This window comes from Choloepus didactylus, chromosome 12, assembly GCF_015220235.1.
Source record: "Choloepus didactylus isolate mChoDid1 chromosome 12, mChoDid1.pri, whole genome shotgun sequence".
NCBI classification, from domain to species: domain Eukaryota; kingdom Metazoa; phylum Chordata; class Mammalia; order Pilosa; family Megalonychidae; genus Choloepus; species Choloepus didactylus.
The window spans coordinates 35,158,227-35,172,674 of NC_051318.1; the positions used below are offsets into that span (position 1 = coordinate 35,158,227).

Here is a 14,448-nt window from a genome sequence, read left to right on the forward strand (position 1 = left end):
AGACATATAGATCAATGGAATCTAATTGAGAATTCAGAGATAGACCCTCAGATCTATGGCCGACTGATCTTTGATAAGGCCCCCAAAGTCACTGAACTGAGTCATAATGGTCTTTTCAACAAATGGGGCTGGGAGAGTTGGATATCCATATCCAAAAGAATGAAAGAGGACCCCTACCTCACCCCCTACACAAAAATTAACTCAAAATGGACCAAAGATCTCAATATAAAAGAAAGTACCATAAAACTCCTAGAAGATAATGTAGGAAAACATCTTCAAGACTTTGTATTAGGCGGCCACTTCCTAGACTTTACACCCAAAGCACAAGCAACAAAAGAGAAAATAGATAAATGGGAACTCCTCAAGCTTAGAAGTTTCTGCACCTCAAAGGAATTTCTCAAAAAGGTAAAGAGGCAGCCAACTCAATGGGAAAAAACTTTTGGAAACCATGTATCTGACGAAAGACTGATATCTTGCATATATAAAGAAATCCTACAACTTAATGACAATAGTACAGACAGCCCAATTATAAAATGGGCAAAAGATATGAAAAGTCAGTTCTCTGATGAGGACATACAAATGGCCAAGAAACACATGAAAAAATGTTCAGCTTCACTAGCTATTAGAGAGATGCAAATTAAGACCACAATGAGATACCATCTAACACCGGTTAGAATGGCTGCCATTAAACAAACAGGAAACTACAAATGCTGGAGGGGATGTGGAGAAATTGGAACTCTTATTCATTGTTGGTGGGACTGTATAATGGTTCAGCCACTCTGGAAGTCAGTCTGGCAGTTCCTTAGAAAACTAGATATAGAGTTACCATTCGATCCAGCGATTGCACTTCTCAGTATATACCCGGAAGGTCGGAAAGCAGTGACACGAACAGATATCTGCACGCCAATGTTCATAGCAGCATTATTCACAATTGCCAAGAGATGGAAACAACCCAAATGTCCTTCAACAGATGAGTGGATAAATAAAATGTGGTATACATACACGATGGAATACTACGCGGCAGTAAGAAGGAACGATCTCGTGAAACATATGACAACATGGATGAACCTTGAAGACATAATGCTGAGCGAAATAAGCCAGGCACAAAAAGAGAAATATTATATGCTACCACTGATGTGAACTTTGAAAAATGTAAAACAAATGGTTTATAATGTAGAATGTAGGGGAACTAGCAGTAGAGAGCAATTAAGGAGGGGGGAACAATAATCCAAGAAGAACAGATAAGCTATTTAATGTTCTGGGGATGCCCAGGAATGACTATGGTCCGTTAATTTCTGATGGATATAGTAGGAACAAGTTCACAGAAATGTTGCTATATTAGGTAACTTTCTTGGGGTAAAGTAGGAACATGTTGGAAGTTAAGCAGTTATCTTAGGTTAGTTGTCTTTTTCTTACTCCCTTGTTATGGTCTCTTTGAAATGTTCTTTTATTGTATGTTTGTTTTCTTTTTAACTTTTTTTTCATACAGTTGATTTAAAAAAGAAGGGAAAGTTAAAAAAAATAGAAAAACAAGGAAAAAAAAAAAGATGTGGTGCCCCCTTGAGGAGTCTGTGGAGAGTGCAGGGGTATTTGCCTGCCCCACCTCCATGGTTGCTAACATGACCACAGACACAGGGGACTGGTGGTTTGATCGGTTGAGCCCTCTACCACAGGTTTTACCCTTGGGAAGATGGTTGCTGCAAAGGAGAGGCTAGGCCTCCCCATGGTTGTGCCTAAGAGCCTCCTCCCGAATGCCTCTTTGTTGCTCATATGTGGCCCTCTCTCTCTGGCTAAGCCAACTTGAAAGGTGAAATCACTGGCCTCCCCCCTACGTGGGATCAGACACCCAGGGGAGTGAATCTCCCTGGCAACGTGGAATATGACTCCCGGGGAGGAATGTGGACCTGGCATCGTGGGACGGAGAACATCTTCTTGACCAAAAGGGGGATGTGAAAGGAAATGAAATAAGCTTCAGTGGCAGAGAGATTCCAAAACGAGCCGAGAGGTCACTCTGGTGGACACTCTTATGCACACTTTAGACAACCCTTTTCAGGTTCTAAAGAATTGGGGTAGCTGGTGGTGGATACCTGAAACTATCAAACTACAACCCAGAACCCATGAACCTCGAAGACAGTTGTATAAAAATGTAGCTTATTAGGGGTGACAATGGGATTGGGAAAGCCATAAGGACCACACTCCACTTTGTCTAGTTTATGGATGGATGAGTAGAAAAACAGGGGAAGGAAACAAACAGACAAAGGTACCCAGTGTTCTTTTTTACTTCAATTGCTCTTTTCCACTCTAATTATTATTCTTGTTATTTTTGTGTGTGTGCTAAGGAAGGTGTCAGGGATTGATTTAGGTGATGAATGTACAACTATGTAATGGTATTGTAAACAATCGAAAGTACAATTTGTTTTGTATGACTGCGTGGTATGTGAATATATCTCAATAAAATGAAGATTAAAAAAAAATAAAAATAAAAATAAAAGGCACTTTTAAAATAACTGGAACTACCAAATTCCAACCCAGTATTCTGGACTCTTGAAGACTATTGTATAACAATGTAGATTACAAGGGGTGACAGTGAGATTGTGAAAACCTTGTGGATCACACTCCCTTTATCCAGTGTATAGATGGATGAGTAGAAAAATGGGGACAAAAACTAAATGAAAAATAGAGTGGAATGAGGGGATGATTTGGGTGTTCATTTTTATTTTATTTTTTATTGTTATTTTGATTCTTTCTGGTATAAGGAAAATGTTCAAAATAGATTGGGGTGATGAATGCACAGCTATATGATGGTGCTGTGAACAGCTGATTGTACACCGTGGATGATTGTATGCTATGTAAATATATCTCAATAAAACTGAATTTTTTTTTTAAAAAAAAAAAAGAGAGCACCACCCTCCACTTTGGTACAACAGTGCAAACACATTTTATAAGGTCTACCAAGAAAACACTAACAAAGTTCTATGGCTTGATTCAGATACAAATGTGATGTGTGAGTTGCGGGGATTTCAGTGGAATCCCAGAAAGAAAGAAGCATACTCAAGTTCAATTGTGGGATATTCACATGCTTCAAGTCTGGTGTGTCATTCCTTTTTAATTTCCACATAAATCACAATGTCACAAACCACAAAAGCTGTGAAATTCTGAGCCTGCCATGGAAATATGATTCCTGATGCATGTCAAAAGAAATTGGCCAAACCCAGCAGAATTTCTTCTACAGGAAGCTTTGCATTTTTCAGCCTGTTTTTTTCACCTCCATATCAACTGCATTAAAGATAACATTATAGGTTAAATGGTTAGTTTTAATTGTATGCATCAGAAAAACACAATTTACCTGTCTGTGCATAATTTAGGGTAAAATAAATTACTTTATTCAAGACTCTTTCTTCAAGAGGCTTTTTCTATTACCTGTGACAAACTGTGAAATTTGTCATATTTGCCATGACCACACCATAAAATCTATTGTCTTTCTCCATGGCTTCTGTCTTTCCTTCCTACTTTATAAATAAGATGGACTTTTGCTGGAAATATTGATGGGATTAGATCAGTAGCACAATTTATAATTTCATACCTCTGAGTAAGGAAAATAGCTAAAATGGGGATATGAAGATGTTGCTCTCCCCCTCAAGACAACGGCATTGTTGGCTTGGGGTGAGGGAAAGAGGTCGTTGATTTACAAGATGAACACCCAGATTCAGAGTCAGGGGTTCTTAGAAATTCTGGGAGCCACTGGCCAATGAAAATCAAAATGACAGCAGCCCTAGCCTTTATGGTATCTTGAAAGTTGTTTCTCAATTCTATACTCAAGACAAAGTTAGCGATGGTTTGTTCACATGATCAGTCCTGGTGCCATATATGGCCTGGGCACTGAAAATTAACCCCACAGCTTTCAATGATTGATTCTCAAAAGGTATGGATTCCAAGATAAGAGCCTAGGTTGCTTTGTAATTATTGTTATAAATGCCAAGGGTAAATTGCCACTTCTGCCATATCTTTTATTTACAAAACAGCTCAGAAACCAGTTAGAATCTTTTTTCCCTTCACTAGAGGACATGAGCTTTTTACTTTCATTTACAGAAAAAAGGAAATTTACTTTAAATTTTGCAGGGAAAGGGAAATAGAAAGCCCGCAGAGTGAAGTGATTTTCAAGGTCAGAGCAGGAGCTTGGATTAGAACATGGTTGCCTGCCCACACAATCATTTGTTGACCAATACTCTAATTATGCATGGTTCCCATGAGAACCTCAAAATTATATTAATCCCCAGATTGGGTGGAAAAGTTAACAGGGTCAATTTCCAGGTGAAAAGGGGACATTATTTCAGCCTCTCCTAATTCACAGATAAGGTAACTGTGGCCCATACTGAAGAAGAGGGCTCTGGCAGTTGGCCCAATACTGCTCGGTCTTCCCCAAACCAGAGGACTCTTGAGTCATTGCAGAGCTGGCCCAGGGACTTGGATGCCTTCTTAAGAGATTTAGAGTAACAGCTAAGGTGTCCCAGTTTACCTAAAAGAGTCCAAGTTTTCATCTGTTGACTGCACAATTGTTCATAGCACCATCTTTCACTCTCAAAATTATCCCAATTGGGACAGTATTTTATATACTCACCCTTGTAATGGCAGAGACACTGATCCTATTTCGGTTCACCTTCTAAGAGATTCAAATTCTAGAATGTTACAAGAAGCCTGGAAGAGCATTCACTGGAACTAGGAGAAAATATGAAACTTTCTGCTTTAAGCATTCAACAAATAGTTACAAGGCACATCTTAGTCTTAGGGTGAATATGAAGATGTGTGTTCCTGCCCTTTTTAGGAATTTAACAAAATTTAACTTAGCTCTTAAGATATAATTGTCACATGCCTACCCTTCCTGGCTGTTCCAAAGCCCAAATTCCTATGAATTGGTTTTGCATTATTAGGCTTTGGATTCTCTGCATTTCTGCTCATGTGGCCTCGTCTTGGTTATTCTTGCCTTATTTTGCCTTGATTTGGTGGGCAGCCTTTAAGATGACCCCTGATGATCCTTGTCTCCTGATATTTATACCACTGTGTAATTCTCTCCCCTTGAGTGTCAGCTGAAATTACTGACTCACTTGTAAGGAAAAGAATATGGCTGGAGAGATGGGATATCACTTAAGAGATTGGGTTACAAATCCTGGGTGCCCTCTCTTGTGCTCTTATTTGCTCACTCTGATGGAAGCCAGATGCTATGCTGTGAGTGCTTTATGGAGAGGCTTGTGTGGCTGGAAACTGAGGGAGGACTTTGATCAGCAGCCATCAAGAAACTGAGGCCCTCGGTTCAACAGCCCATGAGAAACTGAATCCTGCCAACAACTCCTTGGGTAAATTTGGGAGCAAATCCTTCAGTCAAGCCTTCAGGTGAGATGGCAGCCCCAGCTGACACCTAGATTGGAGCTTTGTGAGACACCTAGAAGCAGAGACACCCAGCTCAGCTGCACCCAGATTCCTGGCCCATAGCAACTGTGAAATAGTAACTTGTTGTTTTAAGACACTAAGTTTTGGGGTAACTTTTTATGCAGCAATGGATAACTAATACATTTGACCCTTGTTTTGTCTTATAGCATTGACACAGACTTCTCACTATCCCAGCCCTGACCTTACTGTAGCTCTCAGAATAAACCAGCAAACCTTGACAGCCAGCCCCAGTATTACTCTACCCTTTGAACAAACTAAGGAGAGTCTCTATTCCACAGTAGACTGGTGACCATATCCCTTCCCTGTTTCCTACAGACCACGGTTCTGGGTGCCAGTTTCTGGGCTCAGTCTGTCCCTCAGGGCTAATGTGACCATGCAGCAAGAGCTAGACATGTTCTCAGGTCCTTTTCTTCCCTGTTTTACTGTCATAATGAAAAGACTCTTAAACCCATCTTTTCTGTTCCTCTTAGTATTTCTAAGGCAGGATGATGGTTAATTATGTTGCAGGATCAGTGCACCAAGTTTCAAATTCAGCTCCCAGCAGCTTTCTAATGCTTTTTCATGAAGATGAATAAATACTTGCAGAGCCTGTACATTCCCACGGTTTTGAGGTAAGTACAAAACCAAGTAAGTTAGAAAGAAACCATTGTTTCCATTCGGGAGTTAATGTTCTTTTAAAAAAAACATAACCCAAGGGCATACATAACAAGGAGAAAACAGTGAGCTGAAAAGAGATAGCACCTCAGGAAGAGCACAAGCTAGAAAGGTGTAGATGTTTACCCTACAAAGAGCCTTAGTGTTGGTGGATTTCATACTATCGACCACATTGACTTTGATGTGAACGTTACATCTTGTCCTCCTACGAGAACAATTCTCCCACCACTAAATGTGTTTCTGCATCCATTAACACCTCATTCTGAAAGCCTGACTATGACAGAGGGAAAAGCTGGAATTTCATCTCACCCTGAACACAGCCTACTTAGTTAGAGATGAGAAAACAGAGATTTCTCTTCATCAGAGCACAGGAGTTTAACCTTTTTAATGCTTATATAAGAGCAGAATTACACAGAAGCAGAATAAGATTTCCTTTTGGGAATTGAATGTTCTTAATGTAGTGATAACAAACAATTCTAAATAGTCAAGCCCCACGTTTCATGGAAGGTCTAGACACAGAGCCACTGAGAGCCATCAACAAAAGTGAAGATGATAGCTACTCTAAAAATGGTACAAAACAGCATTTTCCTCCCTTAGCACTGCATTCCTGTGAGGCACCTAAGGCAGCTCTGTCCTCCACAAAGAACTGCAACTATTATCAGGCACAGCGTGCTTGCGTTTTCTGAGAACACAACCGGTGACTGAGTGAGCTGGGTGACACTTGGCCTGACCCCTTTCAGGACTCATGTCCAGTGGACAGGGCAAACTTTTACTAATTAATCTCAAAGTAGTCCCTCGTGGCAGGAAGGAGCAGTGACTCAGACAGTTGATAAATCAAAATCCTCATAAGGCTATCTTTTTCAGGATTGATATATCCCTTCATACACTGAATCAAAAGGAAGCCACATCCTCCCAGTTTCCCATTCCCCGGGATCACCATTAGGGGGCACCTCCAAGTTCAGCCTTAAAGAGGATGAGTACACATCCAATACGGCAAACTCTGAGGTTGCTACTGAAAATTCAGCCAGAATTGTTCAAATGAATGGCACATTTCTAAACAGTAGTCAACCTCTTACATAAACTAAATGGCAGCACCTCCATTTCAACATCAGGGAGGCGGCAGGACTCAGTGGTAATGTGTTTCACATGTGTTTGGAATCAGACAAACCTTGTTCACAGTTGCAACTTGGGTAAGTAAACTTGGGCAACGTACTTAGGCTTTCTGAGACTATTTATTTGCCTACAAAATGTGGACAGTAATACCTATCTCGTGAGCTGTTATGAGAATTAAATATGAAATGTACGGCACTTCCTAGCACATGTTAAGTACTCAATAACAGTGATTCCACACTGATAGCGTCACAAGTTGTTGACTTGATAGAACATGAACATAGACAGCAATGACACCAAGAAAATAATTTCTCTGGATGCTGAAAAGATAATCTTTATCTTTTACAAGCAGTTCAACATCAACGGAACCCCAGTCATCAGAGGTTGAAGGTATTTGTGGTGAAAAACAAATGGTTCTGCTGACAGACTCATAAATTAAATATGATACTTTTAAGAATAAATTGATACAGTGGATTGAATAAATTTTTACAACTTTTCTAAGAAGTGCTGAAAATTATGAGAGGGTCAACCTTTAATTGCAAACGAATTTAGGTTCGAGGTCCCAGCACCTCACTTATTCCAGCCACTGTGCCTTTTTGAACCATGGCTCACAGTGTATTGGATAATATCATATTTCTCTTTAGCTTTCTCTACCAAAAATGGAGAATTACTTTGCCCATCAAATGAATTCTCACCCAAGTCTTGTCCTTTGCCTCATGCATTATCTGACTCTACCCTCCTTTTACCAGTTTACACAGTGCAGTTCGGTAAACAAGATAATCAAAGACAGAAGTGACTATGGGAAAAGGAAATGTAAGAGCGCAAACTTTTACCCTTAGAGGAGAGAATGAGTACCACCTTTTGGAGAGCAGAAGAATAGGGGCTCTGCCTCCCCACTTGGCAAAACAATTAATCCCTACAGCTAACCAAGCCACCTCTTCTAAGGAAAGTTTGTAGCTTATTTTGGGGCCTGAAGTATGCCCTTTGAGTCTCAACCTCACCCCCAGAATCTTATCAAATTCCCTGAAAGGAGAACTAGTAAGGACCCATTTCTAAGTCTTATTACACTTCTAGTGAGCTTTTAGCACTGAAGAAACTGACTGTCTGCCCTCCCTTGTAACCAAAAAGACTAGGTACCAGGTCAAAGAGCAGGGTTGACGGAAATAACTCCATGGCACGATGAATTCTTACTGGATGCTCAGGTGGGAAAGACCAAAGCAAAAAAATCTTAAAATGCATCTGGGATGTAGTTAGATAAAATCTAGTCTGAGTCCCCTAATGCCTTTTAATTCTTTGGATGATGAGAAAAAGAAGAAAAGGCAGGAAACACCCTTACTCTGTTAGGATGAGGCAGGGATGTGATAGACAAGAAAGAACCATCTAATGGATTAATTTGGCCTAGGAGCAGCTTGCCGGACATGCTGTGGTAGGTATTGATGCCACAAAGAGCCTGTCTTGGATCCTGGCTGCTAAAATAAATACCATACAATGCACTGGTGTAACAGCAGTAATTTATTGACCCATAGTCTCAGTGGCTAGAAGGCTTGCTTCCTCCCGGGTCAGTATTGTTTGGACAGGCTTATAATCCTTGCATTCTTTGGCTTGCCCTGTCACATGGCAATGCACATGGTGATGTCCTCCTCTTTCTCGTCGTGGTTCCCACTGACTTCTGGCTTCTAGCTCCAACCCATGGCTTTCTCTTTATAAAGCCACCACTGACAGGATTAAGACCCCAACCTCATTCAGTTGGGCCACACCTTAGCAAAAAAATAACATCTTCAAAAGGTCCTGTTTACAGTGGGTTCACACCCACAGGAATGGATTACAGTTAAGAACATGTTTTTTTCTGGGGTACACAATTCAGCCTACCACAGGGGCTAAGTTGAAAAGTTTCCAACAACTCTGGGAGCAGAGCAGTAGTGTTGGATACAGTCCTCCAGACTTGTGAACACAGTGTTGGGCACCACCTTCACGGACTCAGAGATGAATTGACCATGTGGGATAAAAACCCCCAAAGGGTAAGGACTTGGAGGCAGTGTCCATAGGACTAGCAAATCCACTGTTAGGACTGGGCCCTGGAATGTGTCTTCTGATTGCACCTCAGGCTGGTGAAATCTACAGAAACACAGTCATTTAGTTTTTACTCACTCAAAAGAGTAAGCAGTCAAATGTTTACATGTACAGTGAGAAGCTAGGAAGGGTGTGTTGATGCTTTAGTTTGACCTCTGTGCATACTCTAATACCACATCTTGATTCCTAGATCTGACTGACCCTGGTTTCACTGCTCTAGGGCTGTGATTCTTACCCAGGAATTAGCATCATAGTCACCCAAGGAACATTTCAACCAGCAAATGTCCATTCCCCACCCCAGACCTACTAAGTCAGGAACTTTGAGGCTGGGGCCCAGCAATCTGGTTTTCATCTCTCCAGGTGATTCGGCTTTCACTCAAGTTTGAGACTTAGTACCTTAGAGAAATAGTTTAAACCTGAAGGGCTCAGTCGGTCCTGATGACTGAGTCTCACCCTCAGCAATTCTGATTTAATTGGCTTGGAGTGCAGCCCACTTAATGATATATTTTTTTAACTACCCAGATATTTTTAATATGCAGCCCAAATTGAGAACCTCTGACTTAAATTCTATATAAATGGACTCCTCACATATGAACCCCCTGAAATTTTGTGGAAAATTGAGTGTATATGCATATGTGCATTTTTCTAGGAAATGATTCATAGCTTTTATCAGATTCTCACATAACCTGTTACCCCCAAAATGGCTAATAATATGAGGGTTTAAGAGAAAGAGTCCATTTCCTCTCATTCACACTTAGTAACTGGAAGACATCACAGGAAAAGTATTAATGAGTGCCAGAGGTGCTAAATTAATAGGAATTAACATTTCCAATCTAAAACAATATGGTTTCATATATCCTAGATAGAAAGAGGGAAAGGGAGATAACTATTACTCCATAGTGGCCCTCCATCATTGTCACCATTAGAATTTATTCAACACCCTAGAGAACAGGCTACAGACTTGGGTAAGTGTTTATCTCATTTGACCCCCTTGTAACCCTGTGCATTATTCAAGGGCAGGTAATATGATCCCACTTACAGGTGAGAGGTTAAGTGACTTGCTCAAGGTCATACAAGTCACAGCAAAACAAGAACTTACATAAAGATCTTCATCGGTGTTTGTTCTTAACTATCTTCCCTGGCTTGCTCCCCATGGTTTCAAAAGCAATGAATGCTCTGCACAGTCATACTGATTATGGTGTTTTGGATCTATGTACCCCAGGAAAGGAGGTTCTTAAACTTAATCCATTACTGTGGGTGTGAGCCCATTGCAAGTAGGACCTTTTGATGAGGTTACTTCAATTAAGGTGTAGCCCAACTCTATCAGGATGGGTCTTATTCCTATTTCTGGAACCCTTATAAGCAGGATGAAATTCAGACAGAGAAAAAGCCACAGAGAGAGCAGCAAGAAGCTGAAAGTCAAAGCAACCAGAAGAGAAGGGAGAGACCAGGAGAGACCGCCATGTGCATTGCCATGTGGCAGAGGCACCCAGGACAAAGGATCACCAGCAGCTAGCCCCAGAATGCCAATCTTTGGGAACAAAGCATTACCTTAATGACTCCTCAATATGGACTTCTTCTCCTAGTCTCAAAACCATAAGCCAAAAAATCCCATTGTTTAAGCAAACCCTTTGCATGATATTTGCTTTAGCAACAAGAACACAAAAACACTGATACACTGATAGGGAGGCACTTTTTCGAATTAGTTCCAAAACTGCAGATCCAGGATAGGGTTTTTCCCAGAATCTATAGATTCTGCCAATCTGTGAGCCAATACAAAAGATCCACGGAATAGATCCTAATCCCAAAAGTTGAGGTTCTAAGTCATATCTGGGATGAATGTCTTGACACCTCTCCCTTCTTCCAGGTCATATCTAATTCTGATTTTCACTTTTGGACCTGGCTTTAGAGTAATAGTGATTTCTTAAATATGGATGGGTTGTTCTTGTTTTGTTTTGTTTTAACTTTACTGTCATACTTATTGAGTATGAGGTAAAGGGGGCAGATACAATAGATCCATGGTGACATGGATACACAGGTGAGAGTAAACTGATCTTGAGGGGTTGCATGGCATGCTCAAGGTCACATATCAGGCACTTGACCCTCCAACACTACTCTCAGCTTCTCTGCCTAAAGCACAGAGCATCTATCCAAAACAGAAGCAAAGGATATTGCTATCGTCTCATGGCCAGCACAGATCTTGCTCATGAAGCCCCTGCTCCCAAGAAAAGGAATTTTCTGCCCTCATTACCTGTTCAACTTGTCCCAGGGACCCTGGAATATGTTTCCTTTATAGCCTCATTATGAAACAGTAGGGTTGTGGAAAGACATTGATGAGTCATTTGCAGCCAAAGCAAGTTTTATTTATATAGCAATCTGCACAAACCAAATTCGGTGTTAACTGAAATGACTTCCTTCTAGCACAGGATAAGTACTAGGCTAATTGTCACCAGTACCCTTTAAAACAGCCCATTAAGTATATTTGGGCTGCTGACTGCCTCCCTCAAGTTTTCCCTTCTCTCTACCCTGGTCACAATCAGGTTCTTTAATCCCTCCCAAATCGGCTGCATTACACAGAACCATAGAGGGTTCTTCTTCCAACATAGTTTAAATCAATATGGCTCATTTTCGGCAGAAGGATGACAATGGGGGCAAAGACTAAAATTTTGTAACATTTCCATCAGTACACAATCTCTATATGTTAACTTTTTAATTACCATTTGAACCTTCTCCTCTCATTTCTACCATTAATCCTTTCATAATGCTTCCTATCCCTTCCACATTACCCTTCATTATACTCACCGAGCTTTTCATCTTTACAGATACCAAGTCGATGCTGAGCTCCTGGAAGACAGGACTCATTTCTTGTTCTTTAATTTCACATCAAAGGATATACCAGCCCTTTCCCCTGGCTGGCAATGCAGAGGCTGCAAGATGCCTGGAGTTATGGTAAAAGACGTGAACCAGCAAGAGTTCGTCCGAGCTCTGGAAGCCTTTCTCAAAAGGTCCGGGTAGCTGAAAGTTCCTGAATGGGTAGACACCGTGAGCTTGCTCCCTACAATGAGAACCGGTTCTACACAAGAGCTGCTTCCACAGCGCAGCCCCTGTACCGGCGTGCGGGGTGGCACTGGGGTCGGCTCCATGACCAAGATCTATGGGGGACATCAGAGGAACAGTGTCATGCCCAGCCACTTCAGCCAAGGCTCCAAAAGTGTGGCCTGCCGGGTCCTCCATGCCCTGGAGGGGCTGAAAGTGGTGGGAAAGGACCAAGATGGTGGCTGCAAACTGACACCTGAAGGACAGAGAGCTCTGCACAGAATCACCGGACAGGTGGCAGCTGCCAACAAGAAACATTAGAACAAATGATAAATGATTCTGGGCTAATAAATTGCCTCATTTGTTTGAAAAAAAATGGATATACCTATTTCACATGTATGTGCTATTGCACAGATTACAATTATTTTTTTCCAACAACAAAAAGTTTCTGTAACAGAGATAACAATTGAGTGACAACAAGCGATTTATCTATTACTCAGGTGAATTCTAATTACATATTGTCATGTATTTTACTATTTTACCCTTATATGATTTGTATACCCAGAGAGACCATAAACTAAGACACAATCACATCTTCCATTTAGATACTAGCCCCATTATTTCTCACCAAGTTGGTGCACAAAGAAATCAGTTGAATCAATGTCATTCCTATACAGTACACCCAGTTCCTAGCATATGGAAAATAAACCTGCATAATTTTTTTCAAAGGTGCAAATAAAAGCTCTCATCATGCATAGGTCCACTGTCTTACTTTGCTTATTCCCATATGCAAGAGTAAATACTAAATTAAATTTTCTCTCACATTTAACTCTTACCAATAAGAAGTATCATCAAAACTCTTCTCTTTGAAATTTGGAGTTCCTATACATACATGTGTAAACTTTACTTGAGACTTCAAACATAGCTAAATGTTTGAAACTCCTATTTCTACGTTTACAGCACAAATACTACAAAAGTTACTCAAAGAGTAAGACTGCTTCTAAAAAGAGGAAATGATCATTGAAGTGAGATTTTACCTGGCAATGAGTTAGAGCAATGTTGGAGGGCTTAAAAATAGCAAGATAAATTAATAAATGGAGGTAAAATGAAATTTTCAAAGCAGTATATATGGAATGATCTTATTTTATAATACACATACACAAATACACACATATACATATATGTGCTTAAAAAGGTAAATGGAAAATGACTTCATTTTTTTCTGAAATTTTGCCATGAACTACATTTGATAGAAAATATATAAATGTAAAAATTACTAATCCTTTAATATAATTTTCAAGACTACAGTTTTATATAAACAAATGGGTATGGCTGTGTTCCAATAAAACTTTCTTTTCAAGAACTAGCAGCAGCTGGATTTGGTTCATGAGTTGTAGTTTGTCAACCCCTCGATTAGTCCACTATTGTTGCCACCAGCCATATGTGGCTATTTAAATCTAAATTTTAATGAATGAAAACTAAATTTAATTTAAATTTTGGTTCTTCACTTGCACCAGCTACACTTAAAGTACTCAGTAGCACATGTGGCTAAAGTCTCTCATATAGGAAGGCATACACAGAACATTTCCATCATCACAAAATAGTTGAACTCGTCTCTCAAGATCTTCAAACTACATTAAAATTCTTTGGGCAAGAGTTTTTAAAAAGGTATTTTATTCCCTAAGCTACTAAATCCTAGTCATTTTTGACACTTACTCAATATGAATGATTTGTAATAGCTTCAAGTAGTGTGAAAGTTTCATATTCTGCACAAAATTGCCATGGTGTGATTTTAAGCAACATTTTAACTTTCACCAGAGACGAGGTGTTAAAAAGCATGTTGTAATTTTATTTATATAAGAGTTAGAAATGGAAAACCAAAGTATCTATACAACAAAGATTGTGAGATTGGCCCCCATTTATCTTTTTTAAAAATATCCTATTAAAGTGAATTCCAGGAGAACCTAAGATGGCGGCTAGGTGAGACAGGGCAAAAAAAGCACTTCCGTGAAAAACACTAGATAAAAACCAGAAAGTGACCCAGAACACTGCTTCCAGCATAGCACAAGCCAGACAAGGTCTGCTAAATCCACAGGGAATGTGCATTTGGTGAAACCAGGAGTCTGCATTCTG

At 40.2% G+C, this 14,448-nt stretch overlaps 1 pseudogene; it reads left to right on the plus strand.

Annotated features, from left to right (window-relative positions):
- The first annotated feature begins 8,758 nt into the window (after positions 1–8,758).
- Positions 8,759–12,636, plus strand: LOC119506631 (annotated as a pseudogene).
- The last annotated feature ends 1,812 nt before the right edge of the window (positions 12,637–14,448 follow it).